The sequence below is a fragment of the Rattus norvegicus genome, chromosome 17 (assembly GCF_021556685.1).
Source record: "Rattus norvegicus strain SHRSP/BbbUtx chromosome 17, alternate assembly SHRSP_T2T, whole genome shotgun sequence".
Taxonomy (NCBI): Eukaryota; Metazoa; Chordata; class Mammalia; order Rodentia; family Muridae; genus Rattus; species Rattus norvegicus.
The window spans coordinates 47,686,939-47,702,004 of NC_141550.1; the positions used below are offsets into that span (position 1 = coordinate 47,686,939).

The 15,066-nt window shown below is 42.4% G+C and overlaps 1 long non-coding RNA gene, 3 other non-coding genes and 1 pseudogene across 4 annotated transcripts; 3 read left to right on the plus strand and 2 right to left on the minus strand.

Annotated features, from left to right (window-relative positions):
- Positions 1-1,367: 1,367 nt before the first annotated feature.
- LOC102556078 (uncharacterized) lies at positions 1,368-10,303 on the minus strand. Its single transcript, XR_015641284.1, has 4 exons — positions 9,806-10,303; positions 8,694-8,912; positions 5,747-5,797; positions 1,368-3,266 (listed from the first exon to the last, which is right to left on the minus strand). It is a non-coding gene; the product is annotated as an uncharacterized LOC102556078 (long non-coding RNA).
- Trnas-cga3 (transfer RNA serine (anticodon CGA) 3) lies at positions 2,217-2,298 on the plus strand. Its single transcript has one exon. It is a non-coding gene; the product is annotated as a tRNA-Ser (tRNA).
- Positions 3,552-3,624, plus strand: Trnar-acg6 (transfer RNA arginine (anticodon ACG) 6). Its single transcript has one exon. It is a non-coding gene; the product is annotated as a tRNA-Arg (tRNA).
- On the plus strand, positions 8,500-8,572 carry Trnav-aac7 (transfer RNA valine (anticodon AAC) 7). The gene has a single exon. It is a non-coding gene; the product is annotated as a tRNA-Val (tRNA).
- Positions 11,165-12,909, minus strand: Tada3lb (transcriptional adaptor 3 (NGG1 homolog, yeast)-like B; annotated as a pseudogene).

Below are 15,066 nucleotides of genomic sequence, written 5' to 3' on the forward strand. Positions count from 1 at the left end.
GTTGTAAGTATTCCTAGTTGATTAATACATGAGCTACAGTTAGAATGACTCAACATAATGAAATGAAGTATCTCTGTAGAGCAAAATACTTACAGGCTGAGGAGGTTTAAAGACTAACATGAGATTTATATCAGATCTAGGACCTTCTTGAAAATGGTGAGCTTCACCAGAGGACCTTTCATTGATGTTGTGAGGAAAAACTCATACATACAGCTCTGGTACATTCTTGGTACATCACAGTGAACCCTGCAAGCACTGAGACAAGTGCAACTCAGAGTAATAGGACCAATGTGGGCACTAAATTACCAAAGACATGCAGGGTCTTCTTATGGGGCTGATTGTGTCTTCGTGGAGATTCATTCCTTTGAAGCCCACATTCATTCCAGTTCGATGGCATTGAGAGATGGACGTTTTAGATGGTAATTAAAGTCAAATAGGATCTCAAAATGAGGCTGTAATCCAGTGCAGCATGTGTTCTTAGGAGACCAAGTAAAAGACATCATAGACTGCCCTCCGTGTATACACAGAGGAAAGCTCTCACAAGAGCATAGGAAGAAATGCCTTTTTGGACTTCTAGCCTCAGAATTCTGGGAAATCCATGTTGCTATACAAGCCTTCCGGTTTTGGCATCCTGATAGAAATCCTGAGCTGATTACACTGTAACAGCTGAGCAACGCCTCCCAGCAAGAACTCACCCCCAAGAACCCAGAGATTAATAAAGGAGAAACTCTTCAATAATGATACCATGCAACAGATCCTAATTAATGCTCAAAAGGGCACTGGCCTCAAGTAGAAAGTTGTCTTAGACTACACAGGGTGCATTTTACCATTTTAATACCACAAAATTTTCAAACCCATTGAAGGAATCATCTTGTCTCAGTTGTTCCTTAATCATGTATTGTTGAGACTTTTTTTTCCCCAGACAGTTTCTCTGCATATACCACTGGCTGTCCTAGAACTCTCTATGTAGACCAGGCTGCCCTCAAACTCAGAGATTTGCTTACTGTGGCCTCCCAAGTACTGAGATTAAAGGTATGTGCCATCGTGCCCAGCTCTCTTATATTTATAAAAATACAGGGGCTGGGGATTTAGCTCAGTGATAGAGTGCTTGCCTAGGAAGCGCAAGGCCCTGGGTTCGGTCCCCAGCTCCCGGAAAAAAAAAAAAAAACCAAAAAAGAAAAAAAAATATATATATATATACATATATATATATATAAGTCTGATCTCCCATGTAAATACATGTATATACTCCTGTGGTAGTACTCGAAACACTTCGATCTCAACGTTGATTTCATATTAAAGATATCTATCTTGTGTGGACACACACACACACATCTCATAGTATCATTTTTCTCTTTTCTTTCTTTGAGACAGGGTCTCATGTAACCCATATTGGCCTCCAACTTACTATGTAATGGAGGATTGCCTAAAATTTAAGCTTTTCCTGCCTCCACCTCTCAAGTGCTAGAATTTCAGGTGTGTAACCACAGACAACTCTTAAATATGCATATTTAGATCTGCGTGTGTGTGTGTGTGTGTGTGTGTGTGTGTGTGTGTGTGTGTGTGTGTTGCCAAAAATCTACCAGGTTAAATTATTTTAAATTGTTTAACACTAACAAGAGAATTATTTTTAAAAACACATATTGCTGATGTTTTCCTCAACACTGCATATTCAGAAGAGAATGATCTTGACCCCAGCAAAACCACTCATGTGTGCAAACATATCTTGCACATTTGTAGAAATATTGCCTCAGAAGGCACATAAATTTTGAGTATAGATAGAACTTACCAAATTGTCTCCCTCGAGAGCAGTGCTTCTCGAGTTGTGTGGGGAAAGCAATCTTATTTAAGATTATAGTTGTACACACAACTAGCTCAAACGCGATTCCCTGCCACATCTATGAAGAAAAACTCGGTAAGCCGTGAAAACCGGAAGTGGGGAAAAGAAGACTAAAACCAGAGATTCTGGTATGCTGGAATATTGTTCTCCCTTTAAAAAGCCTACAGGGATAGGGTTGAGTAAGACTTGAGGAAGAGATCTGATTAGTGATTGCTTTCTGTGTATTGCTGAAAGGAAATTTCCTAATAGTTGGGAGTGTCTGGCATTGATGCGATTATAGCATTCAGTGCCTTCAGAGTATGTAATTTGCTTTCAGAGAATTTTTTAAATTTTTTTTTAATATACAAATGACATAACATACATGCAGCTCGAGTGAGCTGTGATGGCCGAGTGGTTAAGGCGTTGGACTCGAAATCCAATGGGTTCTTCCCGCGCAGGTTCAAATCCTGCTCACAGCGTATGAGAGGTTAAGATGGTTTTTCGACACACTAGTTTGTGGAAGCCTGATCAGTTTGTTAATTCACAAACTTAAGCAGAGGAAAAGTAAGTTTTATTCTGCGCTTGCTTTTTTTTTTTTCTTTTCTTTTTCCGGAGCTAGGCAAGCGCTCTACCGCTGAGCTAAATCCCCAAACCTTTTTTTTTTTTTTTTAACTTTCCGTACTTACATTAGAAATGCAACCGGATACTTTTAATCCCAGAATTTGGAAGGCAGAAGCAAGAGGCCTGCCTAGTCTATGAAACGAGTTCCCAGACAGCCAGAACGACACAGAGAAACGCTTTCTCGAAAAACAAAATAAAACAAAAACGAAAGAAAAAAAAAAAAAGGAGGGGAGAGGAGGGGAGAGAAGGGGAGAGAGAAGGGCGAATTACTTTTAATAGTTACAGTTCTGTGGCGTTTAAAGAGAAGGGGGTGGGGGGGCAGGATACAAAACCAAAGACAAAAAAGCTGTTGGGAACCAAAACCGAGTAGAATTACAGAGCTTGTCTGATTCGCCAGGCAGGTGAAAATGAGTAAAGAGACACCACACAAAGCGGTTTAGACGTTACACAGTAGCCCTGCGCCGCACTCAGCATACAGGCTGACCCCGCAGCCGCACCAGGAAACGTTTGTCTCTTCTTACAAGTACATTTTTAAATGGTTTCATTCACATTGAACACTTAAGTAATATTCAGTCAAACTTTCTTTTAGATTTTAAAGACAACTCTCTAGGTAAATCCGGAATGCAGGGATTTAAAGGCTTGTTCACCGCGTCTGGCTCAGCTTAATTTTCAACTGCACCCTGAACTTCTAAATTGCTGCGTGAATTGAGATTGTAAAACGTAAAATACTTAACTTTGTGATGCACGCCTGTAATTCCAGAACTCCAGGAGACTGAGACAGAAGAATTGCCAGTCAGGGCTACAGAATGATATTGTTTCTAAACATCTAAAAGTAAAAGCAGGAGATGGGGAAAGAAGAAAAAGGAGGAAAGAGTGAGTTTTGTTTTACGTTTTCATTCTGTCAGCGGGTTGGCGGTAGGGGTTTTCAATGTCAGAGGAACTAACCGTATGTATTAACAAAACGGAAACCGCAAAGACGGAAAAACGAGCTTCTGTAATACAAATGGTGTAAATTATGCAAATTAAACATTTGTTACATTTACTGAGACCAGGACTATAATTTAAGGTTGCAGCTATTAATAAGTAGAGTAGACCACCTACTTATCGTGGCGGGCCAGTGGCGCAATGGATAACGCGTCTGACTACGGATCAGAAGATTCTAGGTTCGACTCCTGGCTGGCTCGGCCTTGCGTTTTAATAATACTGTTTAGAAATTTTCTGTTCATGTATTGAGATTGGCAAGAAAAACAGGTTTGTTCTGAAAAAACCTGATCTGGCTCTTACTTCATCTTAACTTACATTACCCAGCAATATACTATTACTAACAAACAGGAAAGGGCTTGAAACAGCATCAAATTCGTGAAACTGGAATGCACTGTATTGAGAAAAAGAAGTCAATACAAAAGGTACATACTGCATGCTGTCGTTGAAATAAATTGTCCAGACCACCAAACCTGGTGTTAGGAAGTATCACCGGTTGCCAGGTGTTGAGGAAAGATAATCTTGAAGTCAGAAAACAACGACGGTGTTGTAATACGGGTACACGAATAACCACTGAATTGAAAAGTGTAAAAGGCTGAACTGTATTTTGAAAATCATAGTAACAGAGGAAAAAACTAAAAATTGATCAATATTTTATTGGCTCATTCCCAACCACTCGTCCCCGCCCTGGGCTATACTTCTGAGCACCTCCGGGGTTGGTGAGAGTAGGAGCAGAGACTGACTCGATAAAGTAGGCTAAGAAATTTTCATACTTGAAAGTGATCCCAGATAAAATTAAGAGTCAGAGAGTATAGGAAAACCGGGAAGTGCAGCTTTGGGGCAGTGTCTGAGGCAAGTGGATCTACCTTCTAAAATTTTCCGGGACGTGAGGCTTGAGGCAAGGAGAAGGGAAGAGGGGTTTGAAAAGGGTGTCTAGGCGAAACCGGGAAGGAACAAAGATTAAATTAAATTAAAATTAAATTGCGATATGCACCCTATTCTTTATATCTTATCCATATCGAATAGTTTGAATTTCAAGCTATGCTGGGATTAAAAAATGACGTTACGCCGCGCCCAGACTGCGACTACTCCATACAGTTGAGAGAGAGACGGCGTGAAAAGAGAAAGGGTTTGGAGCGTCTCGGATTTTCTCGTTTTTCTCATGAAGAACCACCGCTAACCCACAGATTCCACGGCGAGTGTAGTTTGTGCGTAGCGTCGCTGAATGCAGCTATTCTGGCCTCCTCAAGGCACTTTGGCTATTTCGGGGTGGCTCGCTCATCGCCTCCCCTTCCATGTCCGTTTTCTTCAGGCTAAGGTGCCTGTAAATCCTTCAAAATGACCAGGCCAACTGAACTTGAAACTGGGAGAATTTTCCTATGCCTCGTTATCCATTGCACGTATGCAGCACTGTGTTGAAACCTGGAGTTCCCAATTAACTTAAAGAGTGCAGATAATTGAGTGATACATAATTAATTTCTTGAACCATATATGAGCTGATGTATCCTAGTAACCAATATACTCTGAAATCTAAGGAAAGAAAAGGGACCTGAACATATGAACATGCGATTTCACCCACACTCGGAAAATAAAGATGAGCTCCCCAGAACAGAGGACAGGACAGCTTCTAAGGGAGATACAACTCTGTATTTTATAATTATAGTGACTTGCTGACTCTAACAGGCAGGAGCATGACAAACATGGTGCCAGCAGGTTTTGCCCTTTCCCTCTCCCTTCCTAAACTGTTAGATTACATTCCTAAAGCCAGCCCCTAATGTCAATTCCTTTATATGGCTACTGACTCATCCCTGAGACTAAATACCAAGATCCAGCAATCAAAAGTCATTATTTGGCTTGACTCTGGCTGAAAATAGAAAAAGAAGAAAAACCTCTCTTACAGATTAACCTGACTCTCAAGAGAACTTGATGAACTGGGCCCTCTATGAATGACAAGACATGCATGTTTTATAATTAGAAGAAGTGTTTGCAAAATGTGTATCTGATGACTGAGATGCATTGGAGAATATATGAAGAACTGTCAACACTCTGTAATAGGAATACATAATGCTAGGCTGTAACTCCAGCATTTGAGAATCAAGAGAAAAGGATCTGGAATTCACAATCATCCCAGAACTTGTCTCAAAAAATAAAAATAAAAATAAGCAAATATTTTAGCACACACAAAAGTATGAATACAAGTACTAAATAAACACAGGAAAAGATGCTTAAATCTTTAGAAATACAAATTAAAGTCAAAGAAATGCCTGGGTGTTTACAGTAGCTTAAAATAGCAAAGGTCAGTGAAGGGGTAATGTAAATACTCACTCGATGCTGGTGTGTGCCTTTCAGGAACACCTAAGCAGATTCTCCATAAGTCTGCAATGCAAGGTGATAACAGGACATTAAGAATACACCCCGGGCTGGAGAGATGGCTCAGCCATTAAAGGCTAGGCTCACAACCAAAAATATAAGAATACACCCCATTGTGGAGACGGACAGGCACAGATCCTAAAAACAACAGGAGCCAAATAGCATCCAGCTACAGCCACCAGGCCCAAGGACAGTATCGTTATTTACAGAGATGCTCCAATTACATTTTTCTCTTCTCAAACAGTAATCAAACCACGAACATTTGTCCCCCTGCCCTCTCTCTCCCTCCATCTTCCCTCCCCATCTCCCTCTTCCTCTCCCCCTCGCCCCCACATTATCTTTGATCATTGGACTGTCTCCTAATCATTTAAGTACATTGAAAACTCCCTTATTTGTTGATGGATGCTGTCCTAAACTCTCCTGTGAAGAATGATCTGACAGCCTGCTCTGAGGCTCCTGAAGGATCCCAGTAGAGACTTGAGTTTCTTTCCTCATTGTCCCAGAAGAGGGAGGGCAAGTGGGTTTCATTTCCTTTCACCTGTCTCAACACTTAGATGGTTTCCACAGTGTCTTCTCCTGGAGTAAGTTGTCTGCAGAATCCAAGTCTCTCTAGATGTAAATAGACTTCACCTGCCCATTCCCCATCCCATTAGCCTAGGAGTTCCAAAAGTGCCTGCTTGATACTGCTTGTCTGAGAGGCAAGATGAAACATTCAAAAACTCTAAGTTTGCATAAGGAACTCTTGTCCCTCAGGAGTTTTAGCAAGGAGAGTAAAAGTTGAATACACAAACTTGTATCTATTTGATTTTAAGTCCACTAAGCTAGGCAGCAGTAGAAATACTGTATTCTGTTTAAACTGTTCCAGATTGTAAATGTACACTAAGTGGTAATGAAGTTGCATTTATAAAATCCAGAGTTAAGTTTAAGAGCATATACAAAGGAAACAAAGCCTTGTAGCGCTGCTTAAAAAGTAAAAAAGAAAAGCCCTCATATCTGATTAGAACAATTAGAACTCTGTATATTAAGTGAAATCCTGGCCTGTCAAGGCTGGGACCAGAGAACTAGTGTATAAAAAAGGACAACATCAAAAATGAGTCCCACCTACACTGATGTACAGAAGAGGGTTTTAAAATATACTATTCTGTTGTGATTCTTGCACTATACAGTAGAATCATTTGTGGATTTTACTTTTTTAAAGCTTGTCTAAAGAGTTTAAATCACTGACGCGATGGCTTGGTGCTTAAGAGTGCTTGCGGCGCTTGAGTCTCAGCACCCATTTTGGGTGGCTCACGAGCACCTTTAACTCTAGGCACAGAGTGTCCAGTGCTTCCCTCTGGCCTTCCATGGGCACTCCACTCAGACATGCATACATGTATACAAAAATAAAAAACCGTTTTAAAAATAATATGTTTATAATTTAAATGCATATATATAATATATATAAAACCTTATATAGGTTCATATATGTAAGAAGTTTAGAAATAGAAACTTGGATATGTGAATAATAACAGGAACAAAGCAGATATAACAACTCTCTCATCTCTGCTGGTGGGAGCTACACTGATGCAATCATTCATGAAAGCACCCCAAACTTTATAACCAAGTTTGGAATATCAATATCTAATGATTGTGCCCACCTGTAATCCCAGCACCAAATTAGAAGCATCAAGAGTTCAAGGCCAGCCTTGGCTACATGATACCCTGTCTCAAAGGGAAAAAGTTCCTTACATAGTTATCTAGATATTCTTCTAGTTAGGTATGACTCTTACACCCAATATACAAAGAAACAGAGTCATAGGCAGATAGATATTAATGGTAGCATTAATATTGACCTTTATAAATTGAATTCAACCTTGGCGCCATCACTGGATAAGGAAATAGCTAAAGAGTGATAAATACTATGCAGCCATGAAAAGTAGTGGAGCACATGTTACTTAGAAAGTCCAAAAACAACGTCACATAGTAAGAGCCCCCCTTCCTAACGATCTCTGGGCTTCCCATGCTTTTACTCCTACTTTGTCATCCTTCGGTCTTTGCGCGTTGACAATTTTCAACACTTCTAATGTTCCACATACTGCAGTGTGGCACCAAGATTACAGCGAAGGCTCTATTCAATTTGCCATCATTATAGTTAGATTTAGCTCTGCTTTACCGTGTGATTATCCATCACTGGGGAACAAAGATGTGACCAAATGGTCCTGTGATAGACATATATTATCAGAGCACAGATATCTATCTGCTCGTTGATAATTACTCAAACTGAATAAAGTTTTCCTGTCCTGGTGTTAAGACTTCTCAAACACTTCCCAAGACTTCCCAAGCCACTTATCCCTTACATCCGCTTTGCGAACAATACCTTGGCCTTTCGTGTCGATCGCAACCTGAGCAGTTTCTGAAAATGTTGGAATGAAAACTCAGTCTGGTGTTTTATTTACCCTAAGGATGGGAAAGTAAGATAGGCTCACTCAAGCGGAGAAAGGAGCATATAATGCATGAGGAGATTCCATTAGGTAAAATTTGCCAAGAGTTGACCTGAGTTTCTCCGCCTGGAGTCCGTGTAGAAGGAATTGCAGCTGTATAGGAGCTTTACCTGTTTCACAGTTAGTCTTTGGGCTTTAATTTACGCTGTTGAATTTAAGAATCAAATGTAGATAAATAGTAGGGTCTATTTTTAACTAGCACAGAAAAGCAAGACAAGCACTAGGGGTGTTTCCGTAGTGTAGTGGTTATCACATTCGCCTAACACGCGAAAGGTCCCCGGTTCGAAACCGGGCGGGAACACTATGTTTTTTGCAAATTCGAAATCCCTACACAGAAGTTTTATTCTTCAACCAAAGACTGCCAAATAAAATGACAGCTGAAACGCAGCTAAGTGTTAAACTACTCCGCGCAGAGAGCTTACCTCATTCGCAAAGATGAGCAGTCTCCTCTAGTTCTGAGACAGATGCCCGGAGGCGAGAGGCCATTTCGAGTAGACTCTAATGGTCTTCCACTCTTTAAGGAACGCTGGTGGCAAGTGAGCTTTCTGCAGATTTCTTCCAGCCATTTCAGGCTTCTTTCCATTCTCAGGCCTCCATGCCCTCTGTTGTAAGCCTCAAAACAGTCTGGCCTGGAATTCACTCTGTAGTACAGGGGAGCCTTAAATGAACCCCAAGCTTCCTGCCTCAGCTCCCTAAAGTGCTAAGCTTACATGGGAGTAACCACGCCAGATTCCCGAGCAGTTTTGTTGTTTTCTATTTTATTTATTTATTTATTTATTGCTTTGTTTTGCTTTGTTTTTTGTTTCGGTGGCTGTTGTTTGAGAGGGCCCAGCCGCCTACTCTGCCTAAGCACTTAGGATGCATTACCTTGCTTTGGTCTCGGAGGCTGTTCCAGTAGAAACAAAATTAAAACAATCGATGCAAAACTGAGCTTAGTCATTTTACCCTGAACTGAGTTGAGCCCTTAGGCTTCAAATATCGTCCCCTCCCTAATTTTTAAAAGGTTTGTAGTTTTCATACACACTTTCCCTAACTAGTTTATTTTTATTCTGAGATTGAACAATAACTGCTTTTCCTTGAAGGATAACCGCTGACATTTTTTTAAGGGTGAAGAAATGGTTCTTGCCTGCCAGTGTTGTGCACGTGTATTTGTGCATACGTGAGGGGTAGGAAATAGATAATAATGATCACACCAACTGAAGTGGGGGGCTATCAAGAGAGCAACCAGTCAGGGGCAGACAAACCTCTCATCAAAGCTCACAGGAACGGACGTTAAGAACATGAGGTAAGCTTCTCCCATTTGCTCTTTACCATCGCACCAAAGAAAGAAGGCATCCTGGACCCCAGTCCAGTAGCATACACAAAGGAAAAGTAAGCAGGCAGTAGCAGAACATCGTGGCCTTGAGCCGCCGCGGAGAGGGGGTGACTCTGATGACTCCCCCGGGGAATCTTGATAAACTAGCAGTCTACCAAAAATCAAGTCAGTGCACTGGGGAAAGCGAGAAGAGTGCCCAACTGCAAACCAATTACCTACCGACAGCACGACAACCGCTCTGTGCCAGTGCCCAAGCAGCGCGCCCTCCGCCTTCTCCCAGGATTTTGAGGGATCCCGGACTACTGCTCCGGAGCCGGAAGAGTACCAGTCAGGAAGAATCTCCTGGTAAAGTCCCACCGGCGGAGCAGGTCAACAGGAAAAACTGTCACTTGGTTGTCTCATTGGATGTTCATCGCTACAACCTTCAGACTATTTATGTAGAGTCTACCAAGCTGATTTCTGAAAACACCTTGTCTGGTCCAATCCTCTCCCCAACTAGAGAACGTCCAACAGTCTCTGGTCCCGGTCCCGGCTAACCTGTTCGCTAGCCTTTGTGAATCTTAACTGTTTCATTTTGAAGATGCCCTTGTTAAAGTAATAAAAATCTCCAGATGACTGGCCCGGTCTTCGTCTCTCGGTTCATGTCCTATCCTTCCCTGACAACCCCCCCCACCCGCCACACACACACACACACACACACACACACACACACACACACACACCCCTTTCCCCTGCACACCCCTAACCTCCTCTGGGATTGTTTTTGAAGGCTATATATTGCTCCCGTTTGAAACAAAACGAAACAGATTTTTGTAGACTTAGGGTGTGAAAACAAAGTGTGGACAGACTTTCAGAGTCCTTGGTGTGTTTCGTCTAAGTAGCTTTAAGCTAGTCGTATTTGCAGGAGGCATTGGAGTCTGAAAAAGGGACAACTACTAGTATGGAGAGGGACAGTGCAGGTAGGACTGTGAGGGAGACGTGGTGGTTGAGGTAATGGTTTTGTGAAATTTACAATCTGCTCTACTGAATGTAATCAGAATCTGAGTGAGTTTTTTTTTTCTATTTTGATAATGTCGATATTGCAGATAGTAAGTAACGATCAACTCTTCTTTCTGTGTATATGTCTAAGAAATATATCTGGTTTGTATGTAAATACCTCCAGGAATTTACCTACAATTTACCTACCTAATGTTGACTCTGCTTGTAGTCCCTTTCCAGCACCACTTACTTTGCTCTGGTCCTAGAACTGTGTGATCCAGTACTTGTACTGACTCCTGTCAACAGATCGCATGGAAAAGTTTCCTATGTTCAGTCCTCATTTCATCTTCAAAGTCTTTTCCCTGCATTGTTGATTTCTAGTGTATATCTTTCGGTCTTAGTCCTTGATTCCATTCCATGGAAATAAAAGTATGCTGTAAAATTCTCCTGTAAGATTGTCTTGAAAGTTAGGCTTCCTCTTTACTGTAAATATAAAATTATTTTCCTTATAAAAGTAAACTATTGCATCATCTTGAAATTATTGAGCAGATTATAAATTCTGAATAATTTGATACGATCATTGTGCGAATTTTTTTTTGTTTTTTTATAACTTTTCTTTAAAAAAAAAACAAAAAAACAAAACACGGCAGTCACTTTATTCTTAGGTTTGTACTTTACAAAACTTCAAGGAAGAAGTCCTTGAGGGAGAGGTGTGGAGATGGTACAAGGGAAAGGGGACAAGGAACAAGCCTGCTCGTCTGCGTCATCAGGCAGATGCTAAGTCCAGGCAAGCACAGTAAGGCCTTGCATACTGGCTGCACAAAGCTGGGCTGAGTGGCCTGAGAGTGTTTCAGCCCTGAGACTGTTGTCATTTGATAGGCAGCCTCTGGCCAAGGCTTCAGAGGAAGTGGACTTCTGCCAGGCCAGGAAGATGGCCAGCAACAGGTAAGGCTACCCATCTAGGAGCTTCAGGATCCTCTTCCGATCCTTCAGGGTCTTCCAGGCCTAGTCCTTTTCCTTCTTTGTGGGGGTGCGCTTCTTCTGCCATGCAGCCATGATCTTGCGGAAGGCATCCATGACCTCATTGTCTGCCATGCGGACCCGCTGCCTCAGCTCCTCCAGGCTCACCTCCTTCTTTGCCAACCTCAGCAGGTCGTGCTTCTTGGTACGGTTGTGTGCACTGAGCGCCTTCAGCTCAGCCTGCCGTTTGCGCAGCTCAGCGAGGACCTCATCCTCTGAGTCCTCAGCAGGCCGGTCCTCGGACTCCAGTAGGCCCTGGGCAATCAGTTCCTCCTTGATGCGGCTCTCCAAGGACTTTGTATGTGGCACAATGAAAGGTTTGTTCTGATTGCGGGGTGAGGGGGGTGTCGCTCCATCAGCCCCTGATTCTTTCCCAGACATGTCAGGAATTGGAGAGTCCTCCATAGAGGAAATAATATTTTCCTCCACGAGGACCTGCAGCAGGCGCTGTGTCAGGGCACCAAAGGGACACCTGTCTTCTGGCTGTTCATGCTGGGCCTCAGACTTCTTCAGCAGGGCATCCACATCTTTTGTGTCCAGTTCTGTCAGCAGTTCTATGAGGCCTTTCTTCTTGTCAGCCACAGCTGCTGCTTGAGTCACATCTTTCTGCTCCTCTAGCAGATCCTCCTGGGACCAGCGTTGGGAGTAATGTTTCCCTAGTGGGGGAATCTTATAATGTTCAGCTTCATCTTTAGGGGGCTTCAGGAGCTCCTCTAGTGTTCGTACCTCCTCACTAGTGATGTTGGCACAATAGGGCTCCACAGAGGCCCAGAACCTGTTGGGAGCATCGTTCTTGGGGATCCGAGGCACATCAATTGGGTCATCAGTAAATTAATATTTCTGGATCTTGGGTTGAACATTTTTGGATTTGGGTCGTCCTGGGCCAGGGCTTGGCCCATGTCCTGTCTTCCCTTACAGTTTCTGCTTCTTGTGCTTCCCATGTTTTGGGGGGACACCAAGCTCATGGTCTCGACCAAGCTTCAAAAATCACCTGTCACCTTTCTTATCCTGCCAGTTAGTAAGGATCTGGGTTTCAGCTTCCAGTACACGCAGTCGCCTGCTTGCAGAGGATAGCAGGGTCTCAAGCTCCAGCTGCAGGGTGTCCAGCTACTCGATGCCAATGCCATCATCCTCGGAGTGGGCCAGCACTGCCGTGTACCTGGGACAGACCTTCAGGTGGTCCACAGACTTGAAGTCATGAAACTGCAATGGGCAGTCCTTCAATTCACTCATGGCCCAGGAGATGGGACCCTCCCTGGAATGTTCTGAGGATTAAGAAGTGAAGCTCGTCAAGTGCCTAGCTCAGTGCCTGGCACAGAAGTGGGCCATTGTGTGAATTTAAATGCAAGACAAAAACATTTATTTTATTAAAAGATTTATTTTTATCTTAATTTATTTTAATTGTGTGTATGTGTATGTATGTGTATGCATGTGCACATGTGAGTTCAGGTGCTTGTGGAGCCCAAAGTCATCAGATCCCCTTGAATCTCCATTTAAACTCCTTTTGTGTGTGTGTGTGTGTGTGTGTGTGTGTAACTAAGAAAACTCATCCAAAGCTTTGTGTGGTGGTACACACTTTTAATCCCAGAATTCCAGAGGCAAAGGCAGGCTGATATCTGTGAGCTCTAGGCCAGTCTGCTACAAAGGGGGATCAAGGACAGCCAGGGCTGTTTTACAGAGAAACAGAGAAACCCTATCTCATAAAACAAAAACAAAACAAACAAACAAAAAGACTCTATACGCCATAGGAATTCATGTGAGGCCAAGGAAGTCAGATTTACCCAGAACACTGTGAGCTATAGATTTTAAGCAGAGAGACCTGATCCTTTTTGAAACCACTTATTCTCTAGGGTCTTTAATGTTAGATATCCTTCCCCATACTCCTTCCTCTACCTTGCCTCCTCCAGCCCCTTCATTTAGCCCTTTCTGTTCTTTATTTCTAGATTCAGTATGGCAGGAGCAATGAGCCCGAGGGCAAGGGGCTTGTCCTGGAACTGTGAAGGTAACAGTGGTTGCACATGTGCAGTTTCAAAGGCCACTTTAAATGCTCTGTGATTTACTTTGAGTAAGATAGGGAGTCAGGAGTGTGTCCTGAACCATGGAGGGAAAGACTGGTCTCATATTTAATGGAAACTCCTGTCTGCTAAGTGGAAATGACCTTGTGGCAGAAAGAGGCAAACCTTTAAGAGGATTTTTAGACAAGTCAGTGAAACGGTAATCAGACCTGAGAGCACTGAAGTATGAAAAGTCAATAAATCTTTGATACAGTTTTAAAGAAGATCTAACAAAATTAATTGAAGAATTCTTGTCACAAATAATTACAATGTGCATGATTAGTGGAATTTAGTGTTTAGCAAAGGAAGAGAGAAGAATCCCAACCTGACTGGAGCTGATTTCTAGTTAGAGGGACAGCAAACTATATATTCATGAAAATAGGTATAATACTTCTCATACTGAAGGGATGACTCAGCAGTTTAGAACATTTGTTGCTCTTGGAGAAGAGCCAAATTTGCTTCACCTACATGGTGGCTTACCATCATCTGTAGCTCTAGTTCTAGGGCTTCTCACATCTTCCTTTGACCTTGGGTACTAGGCACAAACATAGTTCATATATGTACACATAGGCAAAGCACTCAGACACATAATTTTAAAAATCTAAATTCTCTCACAGTGACTTGAAAGGAAAAAATATCAAGCTAAAAGAGAAATAAAGATAATTATCTTTGACAATTATTTTTTTCTTCTGTGTCTCATGCTGCCCTCCAACTTGCTATGTGTAGCTGAAGATGACTGAACTTCTGTTCCTCACCTCCACCTCCTGAGTGATGTGATTACAGGTGTCCTGGGCTTGCAGCAGCACATCTGGCTAATTTGGTGCTGGAGATTAAACCTAGGGAGCCATACACCCTAGGCAAACATTCTACCAACCAAACCACATCCCAGGTCATTGTGCCCTTGAGAAAAAAAAAGATAACCACCTTAGATCTTTCTAAACACTAAAGATTAAGGGGGAAAACTCCATGGATTTATGAAGAAATAGCAACTCATGGAGAGGACAATCAGGGATAAGAATTCTGAGCCAGCATAGGCCCACCATGTTCATACACTGTATAAAATTTTAAGGAAAGAGTGGTAGGATTGTAGGTCAGAGAGAGTGGTGAATTTGATATGTATGGGAAACCTGAAAACAGTTAAGGTAAAAATTTGGGACCAAAGAACAAAAGGGATATTGATTCTTAGGATAACCAAGGATGTGCTAAGAGGCAGAGAGGATGGTCTAAGATTGAGTAAGGGGAAACTGGGGGTGCAAGAAGAGGCACTGAAGTTAAAGGGAAGAACCTGGAAGAAGGTAAAGCATAAATGGGGAATGGGAAATCAGCAGGGAAAAGACTGACTGCGGCAAGGAGGAAGGAAGCACCAGTAGAGAAGGAGATAGAGGGGCAGAGTGAGGGGAGCCAGGGGCAGCCGGTATTGCTGGATCA